This window comes from Miniopterus natalensis, chromosome 1 (genome assembly GCF_054644295.1).
Source record: "Miniopterus natalensis isolate mMinNat1 chromosome 1, mMinNat1.hap1, whole genome shotgun sequence".
Lineage (NCBI taxonomy): Eukaryota > Metazoa > Chordata > Mammalia > Chiroptera > Miniopteridae > Miniopterus > Miniopterus natalensis.
Window position 1 is genome coordinate 160016126 of NC_142081.1, and position 20505 is coordinate 160036630.

The 20505-nt window shown below is 40.1% G+C and overlaps 1 pseudogene; it reads left to right on the plus strand.

Moving 5' to 3' along the window:
* LOC148094464 (large ribosomal subunit protein eL32 pseudogene) overlaps positions 1–14202 on the plus strand; it is a 35470-nt pseudogene extending 21268 nt beyond the window's left edge.
* The last annotated feature ends 6303 nt before the right edge of the window (positions 14203–20505 follow it).

The window sequence follows — 20505 nt, forward strand, 5'->3', positions numbered from 1 at the left end:
CAACTAGATATAAGAATGGGGTTAGAGGTGAGTTGAAAAGAAAAACAAAGTGAGGAAAACTAAGACTAAGACCGAGTTTTCCTTTTGCTAATTCCTTAGGCACGTTTAATTTTTAAATTCACTGGGTGAGGCTTTTTAGCCTCTTTATTTTGGTATGATTTTATAGAATACTGCCAGTAGTCAAATTCAGGTCCAATATTCAGCTCTTCATTTTCCCTGAAGGATGTATAAACCAAAAACTTCTTTTCGATTGGGTAGAATCAGCCATCTAAGAATTTTAATTTACTCATATATTTGCCTCTAACTTCTTTCATTTAAATACAAGATTCTAATTAAGTCATTGCCTTTCCCTTCATTTTAAAAATAATCAAATCATTACCAGGAAAACAAATATAAAAAATTTTCCCCCTCAAAACAGTTATTTCTCTAAAACATCTGGAGGGGAAGATAGTTTCTTTTATGCAACTTTAAGCCAAATAAAACCAGCAGCAGAAAATCCAGACGTTATCTTTGTAATAAATCTAGTAGTTTAGAAACAGCTAGTTTTCCTGGACTAGTAAGAGACAAGGAAAATAAGACGGCTAAAGATATCCCACATTTAACAATTCTCACACAGTTCACTATATTATCAAAATGTAAGCATTTAATAGGAACAATCTAGAGTCCCTCTGAATCCTCAGCAGCTGCCATTGTTCCCAGAGGTTCGGGACCTTCTTTCCATGGCTGCAGCGTCCTGTTTGGCTAAAATGTCCCAGTAGGCTTTACCCAGGGTGCACAGCTTGATATTAAACTGTGAAGTTTGCTGAACAAAATGCTGCTTATCAATGAGCACGGGTCAGGCAGGTGTAAAATTTTTCTAGATTTCTTTGGTAAGCGAATGATGGTGATACAACAGTGCTTAATTTTAATAATTATTTTTGCGAAAATTTGGAATGTTTATGAATGTGTACAGGGTAGTGCGTTGAAAGGCGCAGAGGTGGAGAGCCTGACCGTTGGGCTTTCAGAGACCGGGGCTGACTCTCTCCTGGTGTCCCCTCCTGGCTGTGCCCTGGAGCTCCTTACAGGCCGGCTGAGCTTCTGCGTTCTCATTGTCCTAGGACACGATGGAGTCTCTGGCAGACGTGCTTGACTGTCTGCGCAAAATCCGCCCCCTTCCTCTTCCTTGCTAACATAGCGAGCACCCGCGTATACAGAGAAGCCTGGACCTCTTCTCACCCTCAGGAGGCCAGTATTGGTAAGTGTAAGCCAGTCGGGGAATGATATTCAGTGGGAGAGCGACTGATAGAGAATTGGCCATGCCATGAAATTATAGCCGAGACATGAGGTGAGTCTGTGGAGCGGCTTCTGGGAATTTGCCCTTCTTCTTAAATGTTCTCTACTCCGCCCTTGGGATGCTGTGTGAAGTTTTGATACTCCGAGCAGCTGCTGCCGTCTCGTAACCATAACCCTGAAACATGGCCATGAGGGCGGGGCAGAAGGTGTAATGGAACCTGGGTCCTTGGTATCATCACCGAGCTGCTGAAGTACCCATCCTTAGAACCACCCAGCTCCACATATCTTGTTATTTGAAATAACATATTTCTTTTATTATTTACATAATTTTAAATCAGGTCTAACTTTAGCTCTTGCAGCTGAAAGTATTTGAATGAATGCAAATAATTACCCCCATACAGTTATTTTGACAATTGACTGAATTGACACATAGAATGTGGGCTTGGTCCAGAGCCCTACACAGCTCTCAAAAATATTCATTGTTATTATTGTTGATATTAAAACTGCTGCTTCTGCAGTGGTCCTCATGTCAGATTTCAGCATTAGTTTCAGGCAAAATTATGGCTCCAGAATAGGAAAAAATGGGGAAAATTTGATTTTCTACAGCTTATTCCCCTCTTTCAGCATGTCCTACACTTGTTCCTGTCCCCTCTGAGTCCACTCAACCATGCAAAAAAGGGATGAGTGATTGTAATATATGCAGATAAGATGTTTAATAAGGCAATTTTTAATCCAATGGAATGAAACCCCATGTTAGAATTCCAAATACCATATCAAGTTTGTAGATAGGAATTTGGGGCACATAAGACTTCTCTGTATCTCCAAAATTGTTATCACATAAGCTTCTGCTTACATTTAAAGCCAAACCTTCCAGCATATAATTGGTCACTAAATCCCACATAGCTTTTCTGTTTAGTCACTGCCTTATAAGAGAAGAGTCCCCTATCTGGCGTAATTGTTGACATTGAATAACATAAATAATTATCAGGTAGTGCTCTGAGCATTCTAGGTCATTGTCTGTTGACTGAGGGTACTGTTCATTTTCAAACCAGTAAAGGAAACTGTTTTTTTTCTTTGCACATCTATAGGACTTGTGGGAGTTTTAAAACTGGGGAGACGTGAGTCTCCCTTGCATTTCCAGTGGACTTGACCTTTACAATTATTTACTGTATTAAAATTAAGAAAGTTGCTAATTTTCTCAGAGCATGAAAAGAAGTGGGTGTGTGCTGTACATTGAAACACCAAAGAAGCAACCTCAAGAGTTTTCAAGATCATTTTTTCCATTAGAGCTCTTATTTGATATGAGATATTGCCACTTACTTCAAAATGTAAAGCAAATGATTAGGAGAGGAGCAGCTAAATAGGGAAGAAAAAATGAACAAACACTATTTCTCACTTCCATCTCCCCTTGAAAAAACACACAACAGAAATCTGAGCATTTTCCCCAATCCCTAGAATGCTTTGAGATTAATTTTATGACTGATCTTCTAGGCAACTATACAGAAGGTAGCCCTCTTCAGTTCTGTGTCCCCAAGGAGGGCATTAATGATACTGTTTCTTCTGATATGTGCTATCATTACAGCTAGGACAGGCTGGAAAATTTGTAAAATTTGAGGTCCTTGTTCAAAAGTTATTAAAATTTTCAAAATAGTGGCAGCAGAGCGTAAAACAGAGCATGGGGACTTTGTGAGCTGGGGCCCTATGTGACAGCCAGTGACCACCTGTGAAGCTGGTCCCACCGGCGGGGGCTGACTCACTCACCTCTGCCTCTTTAGTGCTGGGCATGTGAGCCAGCAGGAAGAGTAAGACAGACCTAGCTGAAGGCCTGGCTCTTCTGCTAAATGCATGGGTGTGAGTTGCAGTCTCAGCCTTTTCACAGCGCCCCTGGGAGGGTTAAATGTTCAGAGCATCCAGTACCATAGCTTGTGCAAGAGGGACCTAGTGAATGGTTTCAGGAAGCCTGGGTTTAATTTCTGGAGAAGTGGAGTTTTTTGTCAGGTGACTAGGGCCCCATTTGAATGAGTGTTAGGTTGCGGCTTTTCTGGCTTTACTCTGTTCTATAGTCCATACCCCAATGGCAGCTTGCAAATATCTTGTGAACGTGATCACAAGGAAAGCTGAGTGACAGGTCTTGGAAGGGTCAGCATAACCCACCCTATATCATGAAAAATAATTCAGAAGGCTCAGCAGTATAATATCTGTATGCAGCGGGTGGCATATTATTATCATCATTAATGACAGATTTTCTCTCTTTTATTTCAATTTGTTAACATATTCCAGTAGAAAAACATTTTAATTTTTTTGCTTTGAATTGACAAGTATAATATGCTTCTAACCAAAAAGCCAATATCTAGATTCTAATTAACGAGGAAAGAGCGAGATACTTTGGAAATCTGCAGCTAAAATAAAATAAAATAAAATATCCATGGTGTGAACTTCACATCTGGTGTTGAAAAAGGAGCTAACTCACCCATCTGCTTTTCGTGCTCACATTTCTAAGAATAAAACATGGGGAAAATTAAACAGGTGAGCAAGAGGAACACATTATATGCAGTCCTAATTCTTGTATAACTGAATTAAATGTGAAAAAAAAAGCTTTAGATCTGCTGTCAGATTTCTTGTTGTTCTGTGCTTGAGATTTCCACCCGTCTTTGAAAAAAGTTGCAACAGAAGAGAAGGCAGCTTCCCTTTGGACTTGACTATAGTCCTTAAATATTCCTCTACTGTGGACTGACACCTGCAAAAAACATGTTTTTGGAAAACCTTCTTTTAATAAGTGAAGATATTGGAGCCTGGAGACAGGAAATAAACATGCTGCCTGGAGTTATGAAGGTTACAGGGGTGAAGTTTCCATGTTCTCAGGAACTGGGAACAGTGTCTCACTGAACAAATGTTTGCTTCTCTAGGTAAATGAAGACCTACCCAGTATTCTTATTACTTGATTGTGTTTATGTTCCTTTATGTTTGTCTCGGTCTACATGGGTGTGAGGTCAGAATTTCAACTTCCAAGTGGTATGCTGGTGCTGAGGGTCATCTAATAATTCCTTCAAAGCCCTGTGTAAATCTGTGAGCTGGGACAGACTTGGCTGGTTACCATTATTAGGAATCTATTATGAGACTTGGGCTTCACATGATACACATGAAACATGAAGCCCATGGGAAGCCATAATTTTTTAAAATATATTTTTATTGATTTGAAAGACAGGAAGGGAGAGAGACAGATAGAAACATCAATGATGAGAGAGGGTCATTGATTGGCTGCCTCCTGAATGACTCCCTACTGGGGATCGAGCCCGCAACCCAGGCATGTGCCCTGACTGGGAATCGAACCCTCACCTCCTGGTTCGTAGGTCTGTGCTCAACCACTGAGCCACACAAGCCAGCAGCTATAATTTTTAATGGTTAATTTCTGACAAAACTTGACATAGAGAATGACACCAACTCATACTTTAAAGACATGGTGACAATAAGAGAATCAAGGGAGTTGATGACATAGAATAGACACTGTTCTCATATAGACCTTTCATAAGATGCATCAGCTGTAGGCACCTGTCCTTCCAAATGAAGGAAAATGGATGGTCATACTGGTACACCTCCAGAAACAATAATAAATATAAAACTTACCAGGAACAATTAAAACCAAAGAAACTTAAGAAGGTCCCTTTCTTCTTCCTCTATCCAAATTTCTACCGAAACTGTCATGGATCCTTCAGAGAGCTATGAGAGATTATAGTGAATGAGGTCTGGATTTTTTTGGGATATTTGTGTGGCTGCCTTTGTCTTGAAAATTGGAGCCTTTTGTTTGTAGCCATTAGTGCCTTCATTCCACAGTGATAAAGCGGTGGTTTCAGATAAATGGCTATAGGAATGGAGATGGACCAGAATTAAGGGGAAAATGTAGTATACATATAGGTGAGAATCACATTGACACAAAATGGCTCAGACTTTGGAATCAGTCAAATTCAGATCTTATCCAGGTTCTGTCCTATGTTCTTTTATTTTTTTAATTTATCTTTATTGTTCAAAGTATTATAGGTGTCCCATTTTTCCCCCCATTGACCCCCTCCACCTCGCTCCCACCTACTCCCCAGGCCTTCACCCCATTATTGTCTGTGTCCATGGGTTATGCATATATGCATATAACTTCTTTTGTTAATCCCTTCCCACCCTCCACCCCCTTTCTCTCTTCCCTCTGAGATATGACAGTCTTTTGCATGCTTCAATGTCTCTGGGTCTATTTTGTTTGTCAGTTTCTTCTGTTCATTAGCTTCTTCTTAAAGAAGACCCTTCAACATTTCATGTAATATTGGTCTGGTGGTGATGAACTCCTTTAGCTTTTTCTTATCTGTGAAGCTCTTTATCTTTTGAGTCAGTTATTCACAAGATCTGAATCTTGATATTGTCATCACTTAAATAAGGTTAAACACCTTATTTAAACACCTACCACAATGAAGTGAAGTAGTGTAATGTAGTGGTTAAAAGCATCAGATCCAGCCTCATAATAGCTTCATAACCTTGGTCAAGTTACTAAATCTTTGTGGGCCTCAGTTTCTTCAATTGTACAATACAGTTAATAACACCTGCTTCACACAGATGTTTTGAGAATTAAAGTTCCTGGCACATAATAATTATTCAATAAATATTAGTTATTATTAATGTTCAATAAATATGTATTGAGTGCTAACTAATATATGCACAGTTCCTTGGTCATAGAAGACACCCAAGAAATATTTGATGAATGAAAGGGAAGAGAAGCCTCTTGCTGTGTCCCTAAGATTTGTCAAGGCTTTGAATATCTAATCTAGCATTCACTGGACAACTGGCTGGTTGCGTTTTTCCTGCCAGCCTTGCTAATTCACAGAGAGTGGAGTCCAAGTATTCCCTTAGAAAACACTGAGATTATCAGGAAGAAATAAATTATTTATTATACCCTTCTTTCTCTGAAGTCTCTTCTATTTCCTTGAGGGGTGATAGGGACCAGGTCAGCCAAAGAAAATACCAATGGAGTGATTCCAGGGATCTTTTAAAAAAGGTACTTGAAATGGAAAATAAAATACATATTTTTTTCAGCTATGAAGATCGAGGCAGGTGTTCTTAAATAGAATATATGCATGGGATTAGTGGGTCCCATGGAATCTCCTATGATTATAGGCAATATTGGATGTTTTTATGTATTTTTCTGGGGAGAGAGGTCATAGTTTTCAAAAGGTTTTAGAGACATCTATTATACAATAAAAGATTAAAACCTAGTAGAGAGAAGGTTAAAGATGGCAGCAGACTGAGTGGAAGCTACACTGACACTCTCCTGGGAACAAACTGGAATTACAACTAAAATATAGAAAAAACAGCCTGAATAATCAACTGCAACTGAAGACAAGCTGGAGAGCACCCTCATAACCAAGGAGGAAAAGTGGAGACCACACAGAGACTGGTAGGAAGTGCGGACGCGAGAGGGCTGACTGGGCTCCCACATGCAGCAGCTGAAGGTATGGAGGGAGATCTCAGCTGTGGGGGTTCCCACTGAGAACTCTGGGGCCTAAACCCCAGGCTGGGCTTCCCAGACAAGAGCACTAGAACTGAGAAAGGTGCCCACATAACATCTGGCTGTGAAAAGCAGGAGGGTTTCTATCAGCCAGGGAAAGATGGCTGGAAATGGAGGCACCCTCTTCAAGAGCCAATGCACAAGTTTTGTATGCAGCCACTCACCTTGGGCTCTGGCAGAGGGAGGGCAGAGTGGACTGGAGCTGTGTGAAGAGAATTTATGGTTGTGGACTCTGGAGATAGAGATCAGAAGGCACCCGTCTGGATTCCTGTGCCTAATCATTCCCCCGTACTACAGAGGACATTTTTCTCAGGCAGACATTTTGCTGCTTTTGCCTGGGAGGAGAAGCAATTGACCCACCCTGATGGAAAACCTCTCATCCTCACCAGAGGAGTTTCTACAGCCTGAGGCTCATTAAGGGACTAGTAACAATCAGCCACCCCACCCTGTGGAGTTTCTACAGCCTGAAAATCATTAAGAGAATCAGATTAATTAGCCTGCAGGCAGAGGCAGACTTCAGAGTGCTTTGAGTCTTTGCCTGATCTGCTTCGGACCTGGGCCTTAGAAAAGCAGACTTTGGTGTGCATCTTGGTCCTGTCCAACTGCACCCAGCCCCAGCAGAGGAGACCTCAAGCTGAGGGTTGTTGATAGCTCCAAACAGCGTACTCAAGGCTAGTCACAAACAGCATCTGACATTGGCCTGGACCAGAAACTCTCCAAAAAGACTGAGCGTCCTATAAGATCTACCTAATACAAAGAAACAAACCCAAACAAGAAGCCAAAATGGAAAGACAAAAAAAGAAGGCCCAAATGAAAGAACAAGAGAAGTCTCCAGAAAAAGAGCTAAATGAAATGGAGATAAGCAGTCTCTCAGATATAGAGTTCAGAATACTGATTGTAAGGATGTTCACCAGCATGAAAAAAGATATGGAAACTATGAAGTAAATGAAGAATGACATATCAGAAATAAAGAATACATTGGAAAGAATAAACAGCAGATTAGAGGTAGCTGAGGATTGGATCAGTGAATTAAAAGACAGGGTAGAAAAAGTGACTCAATCAGAGATCCAAAAAGAAAAAATTGAAAAATAGGACAACAGTTTAAAGGACCTGTGGGACAACATGAAACATAAGAATATTCACATTATAGGAGTGCCAGAAGGGGAAGAGAATAAGCAAGGGATAGAGAATTTATTTGCAGAAATAATGGCAGAAAACTTCCCTAACCTGGTGAAAGGAAAAGTCACACAAGGTCAGGAGGCACAGAGAGTCCCAAGCAAGAAGAATCCAAAGAGGCCCACACCCAGACACATCATAATTAAAATGCCAAAAGTTCAAGACAAAGAGAGATTATTAAAGGCAGCAAGAGAAAAACAATCTGTTAACTACAAAGAAGCTCCCATAATGCTGTCAGCTGGCTTCTCACCGGAAACTCTACAGGCCAGAAAGGAATGGCATGCAGTATTCAAGGTAATGCAAGACAAGGATCTGAAACCAAGACTACTCTATCTAGCAAGGCTATCATTCAAGATAGATGGTGAAATAAAGAGCTTCCCAGATTGAAAAGGGCTAAAGGAGTTTATCACCACCAAACCAGCATTACTGTAATTAGAAGTAGAAATAGAGAACAAACATTGGCATAAAGAATTAAATGGCAATACATAAATATCTATCAATATTAACCTCAAATGTAAGTGGATTAAATGCTCCAATAAAAAGACATAAGGTGGCTGAATAGATAAGAAAACATGACCCAAATATATGCTGTCTACAAGAGAGTCACCTCAGAACAAAAGACTCATACAGGATGAGAGCAGAAAGGGTAGAAAAATTTTTTCCATGCAAATGGAAATGAAAAAAAGGCTGGGGTAGCAATACTCATATCAGACAAAATAGACTTCAAAATGAAGACCATAATGACAGACAAGAAAGGTCACAACATAATACTAAAGGGATCAATCCAACAAGAAGATATAATCCTGATAAACATATATGTACCCAATATAGGAGCACCTAAATTTATAAAAAAAAATTCTAGAGGACTTTGAGAGATCAACAGCGAGATAGTCATACTAGAGGACTTTAACACCCCACTGACTTCACTGGATAAGTCTTCCAGACAAAAAAATCAACAAAGAAACAGTGACCTTAAATGACACACTAGATCAGATGGATTTAATTGACATTTACAGAACATTTCACCCCAAAGCTGCAAAATACACACTCTTCTCAAGTGCACATCAGTAGATGAGTGGACAAAAAAGCTGTGGCACATTTACACCATGGAATACTATGCAGTTGTAAAAAAGAAGGATCTCATATGCTTTGGGACAACATGGAGGGAACTAGAGAGTATTATGCTTAAGGAAATAAGCCAGTCAGAGAAAGACAAATACCACATGATCTCACTTATATGTGGAATATAATAAACAAAAGAAACTGATGAACAAAATAGATCCAGACACATAGAAGCATGGAACAGACTGAGGGATCTCAGAGGGAAGGTGGGAAGGGGAAGTGGGTGGGGAGAGATTAATCAAAGAACTTATATGTTTATAAGCATAACCCATGGACACAGACATTGGTATGGGGAAGGCATAGGGGTGGGGTGGACATGGGGTGAAGGGGATCAGTGGGAAAAAAGAGGGGACATCTGTAATACTTTCAACAATAAAGATAAATTTTAAAAAAAGGACCTAGTAGACAATGAGTGTTCGAGACTGAAATAAGGAGATTAAAGTATTTTGAGGTCCAAGCCTGAATTTTTGGAGTGTAAATGTAAATATGAAAAAAAGCCTAAGACAGAAACAGGTGCCCAAGCTTAGATTGCAAAAGGGATAAAGACATCTGTCTCAGGGAAGGCATTTACTGCATAACTGCTGCCAAGATGCACTAAATCCGCCTCAACCCATAGGCCTCAATTAATTGGGGCCTTGGAAGGTTTTTTGAGAGCTCATAATTATGTATTATGAAAACACATTCCCAGCCACAGTTTCAGCCTTTTGGGATTTTTAATAGGTTAATTTGCTTGAAATTTGAAACTGAAAAAGTAGACTTTGAAAGAAACATCAACAAAAAGTTGAGAATGATATGTCATCTGAATGAGTATTCGGTGCTGCTCTAAGTGCTATTGATTGTGCTTAAAAACAAAGTATGCCAACATCTATAGAGCCTAAACATAGTACTGTGACACAAGCATATTAGCATTTGGTGAGAACAAATGCCCATAAACATTTTGCAACAATAGGCATTAGGGAGGATCCACTGAGGTTAGGATGAATTAGCACCTCAGAAAATTCTTCCCACTGTTAATGAATGAGTGAATCAGACACTTAACTTCTATTCTATCTGGAACATGGGGAATTTCCAGAAAAAGATTTCTTAATACTCTGTCCTGAGCAACAGAGAACTTCGTGCTTTTTTGTAGTAGTAGTAGTAGTAGTAGTAGTAGTAGTAGTAGTAGTAGTAGTAGTCTAAGATAATAGTCGGATGGGGGAGGAGAATGGGCATTACATATGGTTTTTAGGTTAAGTATTTTCAAAGGCTGGCTTGGTGGATCACTTAAAAAACAGATGCAAAGTAAGACAAATATCGGAAACATAATACATAATTAGTTTCATGTTAATCATCTGTGCTCATATTTAAGGACATCTAGGTCTGTGAAAACCCTGACCTATCTCTCATTTCTAAATATTTATTTATACCATTGTGGCTTCTGGCTCCCAGCATCCGTTTCTTCTCCCAGAAGCACCTCTATGATCTTTCTTTTTGAATTACTTCTATATAGCCCTTCATCTATCAGGTTAAGGTGGCACTGAATTTCCATCTCCTACCTAATCCAACTCCAAGGGCTCATGACCTAGATCAGGTCATAAGAGTATTCTGTCACTTTGGCCTCAGTAATGGGCTCAGAGTCAGGCTTGTCCCAAGTCAGGCCAATGGGACTCTCAACCCCAGGACATAATGTGTTTTCCCAGTTTCTGCAGGGTTGCTGAACTGGCAGGATATGAATGTGGAGCTTCTAGGACATACTGTAAAGGAGAACATACTAGAGAATGAAGTCAACACCGAGAAATGCAGTAGTGTGTGAGCATTTGTCTTCAGCCATATCTGAAGACGGAGCTTTGCCTAGGGCCAATAAATTCCAAATTCTATTTTGGGGGCCTGGGGGTAAGTTGGAGAGGGAGAAGGTTATTTTTAAATCCAGTTTAAAATGAGTTTCTCTAAAGAAACCAAACTGGAACACACACTATTCCCTTTGCTTGGAAAACCTTCTTGCCTGCTCTTTACTTTCCAAACTTGTGCTCATTTTTCAAGGCCCAGCTCAAGCCCCACCCCTCCCAGGAAGTCTTCCTTGAATATCCCAGCCTAATGAGCTCACCCTTCCCTGACCTCTTACAACACTCAGTGTTCTTATTTCTTGTCTGTCAGGAATTGTTGAACTTGTAATGCCAGTCATTTTTTTCAGGTGATAATTTTATTCCTAAAAGGTAAAGTCAGTCCTTAAATGTTCCATGTCCCTCAGCCTTTGTCATAGAAGGTTACACATAGTAGGTGAGCAATACATATCTGCCTTTAATGTAATGAAAAGAGATTACAAGTACATTTCTTATTCACCTGTTGGTCCAAACTAAAACCTTACATGAAATACATGATTGCACAAGTCGTCAGGAAGATAAACAATTACCAGGCATCACAGCTACAGGATGATGCTATTTGGTATAAAAGCGAAGGGCAAGTAGAAGGTCTCAGAATTTCAACTCATTATATGTATTTATATGTATTATATGTATTAGTTATATGGTGAACATTTTTCATTGCTAGTAGAGAAGGGACTCAGAGCTAGTATCTTCACTGTTTACAATAAGATATATTATAATTGGGTGTTGACCTGAAACCTATATATGAAATAAATTTCATTTATCTAAACATCTAAATTCTTAGGAGTCAATGTCACCACATTTAAGACCATTTCAACGAAGTAACCAAACTTTAGGTAGACCTTTGCTTCAACAGAGAGGATGGTTGGTTGCCTTACTCCCTTGAGCACTCACCTACTGCAGTTTGTTTTCCTTGTCAACCCTGAGCATTTATCTAGCCTCATTCTATAATCTGCCTGCCAACAGTTTATAAAACTTTTTCAAATCAGTCAACAAGCTGTACTAAAATCAAATCATCCACAACTTCCTAACAGCACTTACATAAATGTGTTGTGCACATACTATGTGCAAGGAATGGAGAAAACCCAGGCAGTTGTAAATGAAGGTTTCAACAATAAAAGAATTTAAGGTCTAACAAAAAAAGGAGACCTAAACATTGGTCTTTGTAATGTAAGAGTGGACAAGGTGAGGGTCCACAGGACAGCAGACTGAGCCTCTTCACAGCCATCCCTGCCCACCCCTCAATCCTCCTACCACACCCAACCCCACACACTTCCTCCCTAGTGGACTGAGTCCATCCTGGAATTGAATGCCTCTTAAAAAAGTGGAATATGAGGTAGTTAATTGCAATACAATTTCCCACTCACACAGTAAATTACAAGTTTTCAAATCACAAGGTTTCAAATCAGAGCTCTGGGTCTCTGGTCTCAGGTTCAGCCAGTCTCCCCACCAATTGTACTTCTCATTAGATAAAGGTAAATGGTTTTCTGCAAGTTTTTAAAAATAAAATTGCTTCAACTAAAAAAAGAAAGTATTTTTTCCCCAATTCAAATCCCATCAGTTTTGCCTCATAGATGATAGGCTGTAGCATAAATCCTGCATGTGGTCATTTTCTCACACTGATCACTGCAATGGTCCTTCGTGAATGTTTGTTTTCCTGTTTTCATTGCTAACTCGTGGCACTTCAAGCTGAAGATGTTTTCCTTAGTCATTACATATTTGACTAATGCCAGAGATTACTTCCAGTCCTAATCTCATGGTGCTCACCCTGTTGCCTGAGAGATTTAAGCTTGCTGTATGAAAATAGCAATTTAAAGAGATGAAAGTTTAACAAGTGCTATAAATAGCTACCAGCCCTCACGCTATTATAGTTAACTACCTCCACACCCAGTTCCTTTTCTATTGTCTGTCATTAACTATTATATCTGAAGTGAAACTTGTTTCTGGTACAATCAGTAGAATGAACAACGAAACCACAAAGAGATCAAAGGATTAGTGAAAGAATTTATTCTCTCTCACACAGAGACAAGGAACCTACCCGACTGTGAGATCCATGCCGGCCAAAGCTCCTCTGGAGTCCCCAAGTTTGATGCTTGTACCTATCTCCACTTTCTTTTAAGGAATATCCCAAATGCTCACCTTAAGAAATCTTGTTAAAGGAATATTCATGGAAGGACATTACTTCTTTAGGTGTCTGAATGGATAATTTATTCTACTCTTACTCTACCAATCATAAGAATGATCCTTATGAATATTCATACAGAATACATTATCTATTTTTAAAGCAGCTTCTTTTCAGGACTCTTGGACATGTATTTATACAAGTTCTAGATCTGCAGGTTCTATTAGGTAGAATATTTATAGAGTTGAAAATTTCCAAGCCAATAATTATTTGGCTTCTCTCAGAAGCAAAAGGCATTATTAGCATATTTGTGGCCATAGCAGACAGAGAACAAATGTTGGCTTATCGTATTTTCTGAAATATTTTGGTGGGTTTTTTTACTGCTTTATTTCCTCTTTCCAAGAATAGGACCACTGTCCTGGTCATTACTGGCCTCCAATGGGGTGTCCTTGTGCTTTGGCCTGTGTTCCCACTGCCTTTGGTTCTGCTGTAGCTAATCCCTCCTGCCCTTTGGAACTGTTCAGGCGTCTACTGCTGGAGCCTGTGATTGCTGGGCTAGCTTCCAGTGTTGAGGCAGCACATATAGGCTTTGGGCACCAAGAAGGTGCTCCCTAAGGTGCTCTCTGGGGGGCTAGGTCCCATCAGCTCCACTTTCCCCTCTCCTCCTCAGTGCTGCCTGTGGACACGGCTGCTATCTCCTACTCTCCACCACGGCTGCCCTCAGGCCCCTTGAGAAGCCCAAGGTCATCAAAAAAAGGACCCAGATGGTCATGCAGCACCTGTCAGACCAGTATGCCAAAATTAAGCGTAACTGGTAGAAACCCAGAGGTATTGACAGTAACGTGCACAGAAGATTCAAGGGCCAGATGTTGATGCCCAACATTGGAAAACAGCACAGCGTCAAGGAGCTTGAAGTCCTGTTGATATGCAACAAATCTCACTGTGCTGAAACTGCCCACAACATCCTCCCAAAGAACCACGAAGCCATTGCGGAAAGAGCAGCCCAGCTGGCCAACGGAGTCACCAATCCCAATGCCAGGCTGTGCAGTGAGGAAAATGAAGTGGTAGCTTGTGTGCATGCTGTATTTGTGTTAATAAAGCCATAACCATAACATTCTGCGATTAAAACAGGTGCTGTCTAACTGAACATGCCCCCCTGCAGTTTCCTCTCTGCTGCCCACCACATTGGAGCAGGGAACCTTGTGAAGTGGCCCTTCCTTGCAGTTCCAATGTGAACTGGGGCATAACCCCCTGCTTTTCTCAAACTACTTCTTTTTGTATATCAAGTTTCTATCATCTCACTACTCACTCTCACCTCAGGGTGAAGTTCAGGGCAGAGTGGGACTGGGTCCCTGAGAAGTGGCCAGCATTGTCATCCTGCCTTGTACTCAGTTTTCTGAAAAATGGAATGCAGAGGTTAAGTGCTCAGTGTCTGGAGTTGATCGGACTGTGTTTAGCACCTGATTCCCCTGACTCTCCACTCACCAGCTGGGTGACCTAACTCACCACACCATGATAATGTGGCCTATTTGTTTTTCTCCCAAACTATGAGGTTTTGGGAAATGGGTATTATATTATTCATCATTGTGATTCCAGTTCTGGAACATAGTAAAGTGTTCATAAATGGTTATTGAATGACTCAATCAATGAATCAGTGAACGGAGAGAATGGAAATAACTAGGTTTTCTTAACTACCTTTTATGCATATTGAACTGGACCCATGGAACCAAAGTATCTTTTCTCGACATAATAACTACAAGGCATTCTGAAGCATGTGACCAAGAACTTATATTTCCTCTCACCTTAATATACACATAGCTAGCCAATATTAATTGGTAACAAAATCCAAGACAGTATCTACTAAGATGCAAAATCTTTGAGGTGGAAATTAAAAGATTTATGCTACTTATGCATTTCTTTTTGCATTTATTCCAGTGTTGCTAGTTTGTGACCTCTGAGTGCACTGAGAATTTTAATAATTAAAACAATTTGGTTACTACTAGGACATGGCACACTGAATGGCATACACAAGAATGCACCTTGTAAGAATACACAAGAATGGCATCCTTGTAACAAAATTGGCAGACTGAAATTAAATGATTGCTTCTAAAGCAAGATGATCTTGGGTTCCCATTCAGTTGAACTTCATAACCAGACTACAGATTGCCCTTATGACTGAATGAATGTGTTTAGCCTTGGCCAGTCACCTAATGCTTAGGGATTTCCAGTAATGAGTTCAGAGATGGGCTGAGGCGAATTCCCAGAAGGAGCCCTAGATGGGGAACTGACCAGAGTCCAGGTCTTTATCAGCTGATTTATTTTCACACTTTGTCCTCATAGGTAATTGAGGAGCCAGTGCTGCCAGTACAGAGTCATTTAAAAAAGCTGGCTCTTGGGTTCACTGGTTCTCTTTTATAAGATTGCTTGAAGTCACAAGTGAGGGGTGTGTGTGCGTGTGTGCGTGTGTGTGTGCGTGTGTTCCATAATGGTTAAGAGCCTAGATTCTGGAACTTGACTAGTGCAAGTTATTGAATCTCTTTGGGCCTCAGTGTCCTCAAGTGTAGAATGAAAATGAAATAGACCCGAATGACCTCATGTATCTGTTGTGAGGGTCTAATGAGTTCACGCATACAAAGCGCTTGGAACACTGGCGCGTACATGCTGAAGAAGTGTTGGCTGCCTCACTGTATTGCATCGTACAGCATTCCATTCCTCTTACATATGGATAACATTGGGCTCCTATTAAACAGGGCAATGAATGGCAAGTGTCTATCTGGGAAGAGACAATGTCACTTATTCCTTGAAATATTTTAAGTTTTGTAATGAAGTGGAGGAACTTTTTAAGTAGAAACTGCTCTGTGGAGATTCAAAGACTAAAGAGCACATGTGTAGACAGCCCACCTCTTTGCTGATGCTCTACCTCACCATCCGCTGTAGGCGGAGAGTGAACAGACAAAATAGGGGGTATTAGGAAGTGTATGTGCAGCTCCAGCACATTTTTCTACCCAAGAATTCTGTAGGCCTAGGAATTTAGCTGTGAGAACAGTACCCCAGCCTTTCGCTGGGAACCTGAAAGCGCAATGTCATGGTTCTGACCAGTGGAAAGCGGTGTAATTTAAATGGTCTCCTTGGTATTTGCTTTTCTCTGACTGGCTTATTTCACTTAGCATAATAATCTCCAGGTCCATCCATGCTGTCACAAAATGCCATTTGATCTCATTTATATGTGGAATCTAATGAACAAAATAAACTGACGAACAAAACAGAAACAGAGGCGTGGATTCACAGAATAGACTGGCAGCTGTCAGAGGGGAAGGGTTTGGGGGACTGGATGAAAGAAGGTGAAGGGATTAGCCAAAGAAAATATATGCAAAACCCATAGACCCAGACAACAGTGCGGTGAGGGCCAGAGGGAAGGGGGGCTGGAGGTAGGTGGAGATGAGCAAAAGGGGAAAAATGGGGACAGAAAGAGACTGTGCTTGGGGTGATGGGCACATAATGCAGTGTGCAGATGTTTTCTTTAGTTGTACACTTGAAAGCTGTATGGTTTTGTGAACCAATGCCATCCCAATAAGTTCAATTTAAAAAAAAAAAAAAGTCTTCTTGGAAAGTAGTTCACAAGCTCTCTGAATCTACTTACCTTCCCTGCATTCATCTTGCTGGATTTGTCCACAGCATTTGACTTGAAATACTGTCCTCCCTTCAAGTGCACAGCACCACTCCCTGGTTTTGTTTCTACTTCTCTGGCCCACTCATTCTCAGTGCCCTAGGCCGATCACCCTCCTCATCTCTAGATGTAATTCTTTAGCGCTTTGCCCTAGGTTCTCTCCTTTTCTGTATTTTCCCCCAGTGATTTAATCTATTCTTATGGTTTTACATACTTCCTAGAGAATAATAAATTATACATTTCCACGTTGAGCCTAGAATTCTATTCTGACCACAAGAAGCATTATATTCTACTTCCTAATTGAAATCTCTATTTCCGTGTTCCTAACAACATATGTAGACGTGAATTTGACCTCCTAATTTCTTCTCCTGTCACTTATATCTCAACGAAGGGCAACAGAGATCTGGAAATTCACTTTGATTATTTCTTCTCTGTTAGGGTCTATCTTCAAAATCAATCTAAAATATATACTTCTCTCCACCCCATTCTCACAGCCATAACTCAAGCCACCCTGTTATCTGAAAGACTGATAGCTTCCTAAACCACCTCCCCACTCTTTCTCTTTCCTCTATCCATTATAAGCTCCCCATAAGAACCTGAAAAATCTTTCTAAACCTGCACCAGAGCACAGATAAGTAAACCAAATGTAGAGAGGTTGAGTGAACAGCACGAGGTGACTAAGTGGCAGAGCTCTGCACACAGCTCTCTCCCCTTTCTGATTTCAACGTGGTTGCTGCCCCGTTACATATACTTTAGTGCAAAACAGTACTCATGCTTGTAAGTGTGATTTGCTGACTTTCCGAGTGCTTTCACCGTTTTCCATGATGCCAGCACCCGCTTTTGTTTCACTCCACTGCACTTCCAGCTACCATGCTTGGAAAGGCTGCTCTCAGCATTAGTCACCTTTCTGACACCCAGGTCTCTTGGTTCCCTAAGAGTTTCCATTCAGAAATCTCGATACCTTCATGTCAGGCGCTCATTGCTGTTACCATAACGTCGTCTGCAGCATCCGACGCTGGCCGGCCTGCGTGTTGCAGCAAGAGACTGCCCTTCTGCTGCGATCCTCCCTTCTCCCACACCGTCCCGTTCCCAGTACCCATGGGCTCGCTCTCGAGCCTCATCAAAGGCGCCAAGCCATCAGCCTCCTCCTCATCTGCCCTTTCCTTAGTCTTCTTCTGGGAACAATCGGCTCTATGCAATCGTCCTTGATTTTATTTCCAGGGAGACGCCTCTTGCTTGTACTTCTGACATAATCAAACATACCTGAAAAAATTTCAAAACGGCTTCGTGTAATCAAACACACACAGACACACAAACACACACGACAGGATGAACAGAAAATAAACTATATACACTTCAGTGTTCTTTAGAAGAGACAATTACATGCAGTCTAAACTTTTATTTTCCTCCAGATTTTAATCTGCAAAGACGTGCTTTTTTATTTCTCATATTACAAGCAATCACATTCGATATTATTAAACCTTTTTATACATCTTTTAAAAAATGACATATTTAACATATTACTAAAGCCAGAGAGCAAGAAAATCATTTAAAAAAATCTGCCTTTCTGAATAGATTGATGCCTAGTGCACACAAAATCGAGTAACATCACCATCCTTCTAAGAGATAACCATTTGTAGGAACTAATCTCTGTAGGACCTCGTTCACAGCTTTAAGTAATTTAAATAAAGTTTACTCCAGTTGTGAGAGTATGGCAATTTTTCAAAAACAAATGATTTAAAGTTTGTGTACAGTATCTACATCAGCACAATAATAATATAATTAACATAGACACAATAAATTCTACAAAAACACCATAGCTCAAATTTATTTCATAGTTACAATATGCTAAAACTAGGTACCTTACATAGCTTCAGCACACACTTTTAACCATGAAATTTTATATTTAATTTTGCTCAGCATCATATTGTTTAATATATTATAAGATACTACACATAAATCAGTGTAAAAGCCTGATATTGAGAAGCAAGCATATAGTAACAGCGTCAAATTAATGCCCATTGGCCAAACTCAGCTGATTGTTCAAAAGAAAGGGATTGGTACATAAAATTTAACTATCTGTACTAAAAAAACCAATCTAAATTATTGAACAGACACAATTATGTCACTCTAGACAGCAATTATTACAGAAGTTTCTGATATTTAAATGGGTTGAGTTGCTGGCTATAAATATTTTTTCTTGGTAGTTAAAACTATATTTTCTATCATGTGTTTACACCTAGTGCCTTGTCCATGAAACTAGTAATTTTAGCTTATAATTTTTGATTCATTTAATGTAAATGGATTTTATACACTGAAAGTCCTGGTAAAATTTGCCATTGCAATTCATCTCTTTTTACTGCTCAGCAACTTATGGTGATGTCTGAGGACTTCACAGTCCAAGGCCTGACTTTACCATTTATGATTGTTTGACCTTAGGCTAGCCAACGAAGCTCCATGAGTTTCACTTTGCTCATCTGCAAAGCGAGTGCAATGCCTTCCCTGCCAACTCCACGGAGCAGATAGAAGGGTCAGGTGAGATAACGTGTGTGAAAGTGTTTCCGAAACTACAAAGTGCAGAATGTGGTGCTGGTCACCTGCCAGATGCTTACTCACATGAAGGCAATAAAGTTCTCGCCAAGGAACCAGGACATCAAATTCAGAACTGGGCGAGCATTCCTTAAATAAGGTAAAAATAAAATATAAACTCTTCCACATATTAAAAAGCAATTTTAAATGTTGCTACTTCAGCTTTTAATTGTACCAGGTTGAAGCATGAGTGTGCGGTTTGGGTTGTTGGGCAGAGCAGAATCAGTTCAGTACTAACAGAAGGTTCGGGCACTAACAGAAGGCTGAGTTCCTCTCAGAGATCCTTTATCTATAGCATGGTCATAAAAGAGGCATAAAGAAAATATTTCTTCCATCCATAAAGGAATAATTTCTTTTGTTGTTGCTAAAGCCACAGAACTGTAAATCAGTATTTAGATGTCCCCTTGACACATTTTTATTTTTGGAAGGAGGTCTTAAGCTGGACTTCAGTGTGAGCTGTTGCACCTGAGAGCTCAGTTACCGCCAGGGGCGGGAGGGGGGCCGTGTTCTCATTTCTTTGAAACTCATCCCAGAGAGGAGGAAGTGGGTTATGGTAAATGACAACCATGAATAAACAGCCCTGAACAACACACAAAAAAGCTTATCTTCTGTATCTCTTACTCTCTACTGTAGAACTTAGTATTCTTGTCACAATCATATTCTTAGCGATAAAACCGGGAATTACAGCCAGAAAAACCAGACCAGTGTTATTCCATGACTTGGTGTAATAAAAGCGAACTTAGACTTAAGAAATCAGATAGTTTGACAAATGTCGACATGACATTTTATTTAGCAGCTTTTGTAATAGCGGTGATGAGAGAGGAAATGGTTCTATTTTGAGTGAAGATTACCACGTGATTTTGATTAGGAGTTAAAGCAAAAAGAGACCCCATTAGGAGCTTTAAGTGTTATTAGCAATGAGAGCCAACAATTAATATCTCTAAGCTGCAGCATCATCCTCTCTAATATGATGATAATCATGCAGCGTATGCTTCTGAGGATCAAATGAAACGTCATTTTCATTCAGAAAATATCCAGCACCTGCTGTATTCAAGGAAGTGGGCTGGATGCTGTGGCAGATTTGGTGGTGTTTAAAATAACCTCAGTTTTTATAAACTTAAAATCAAAAGAATAGGTCAATAACATCAACATC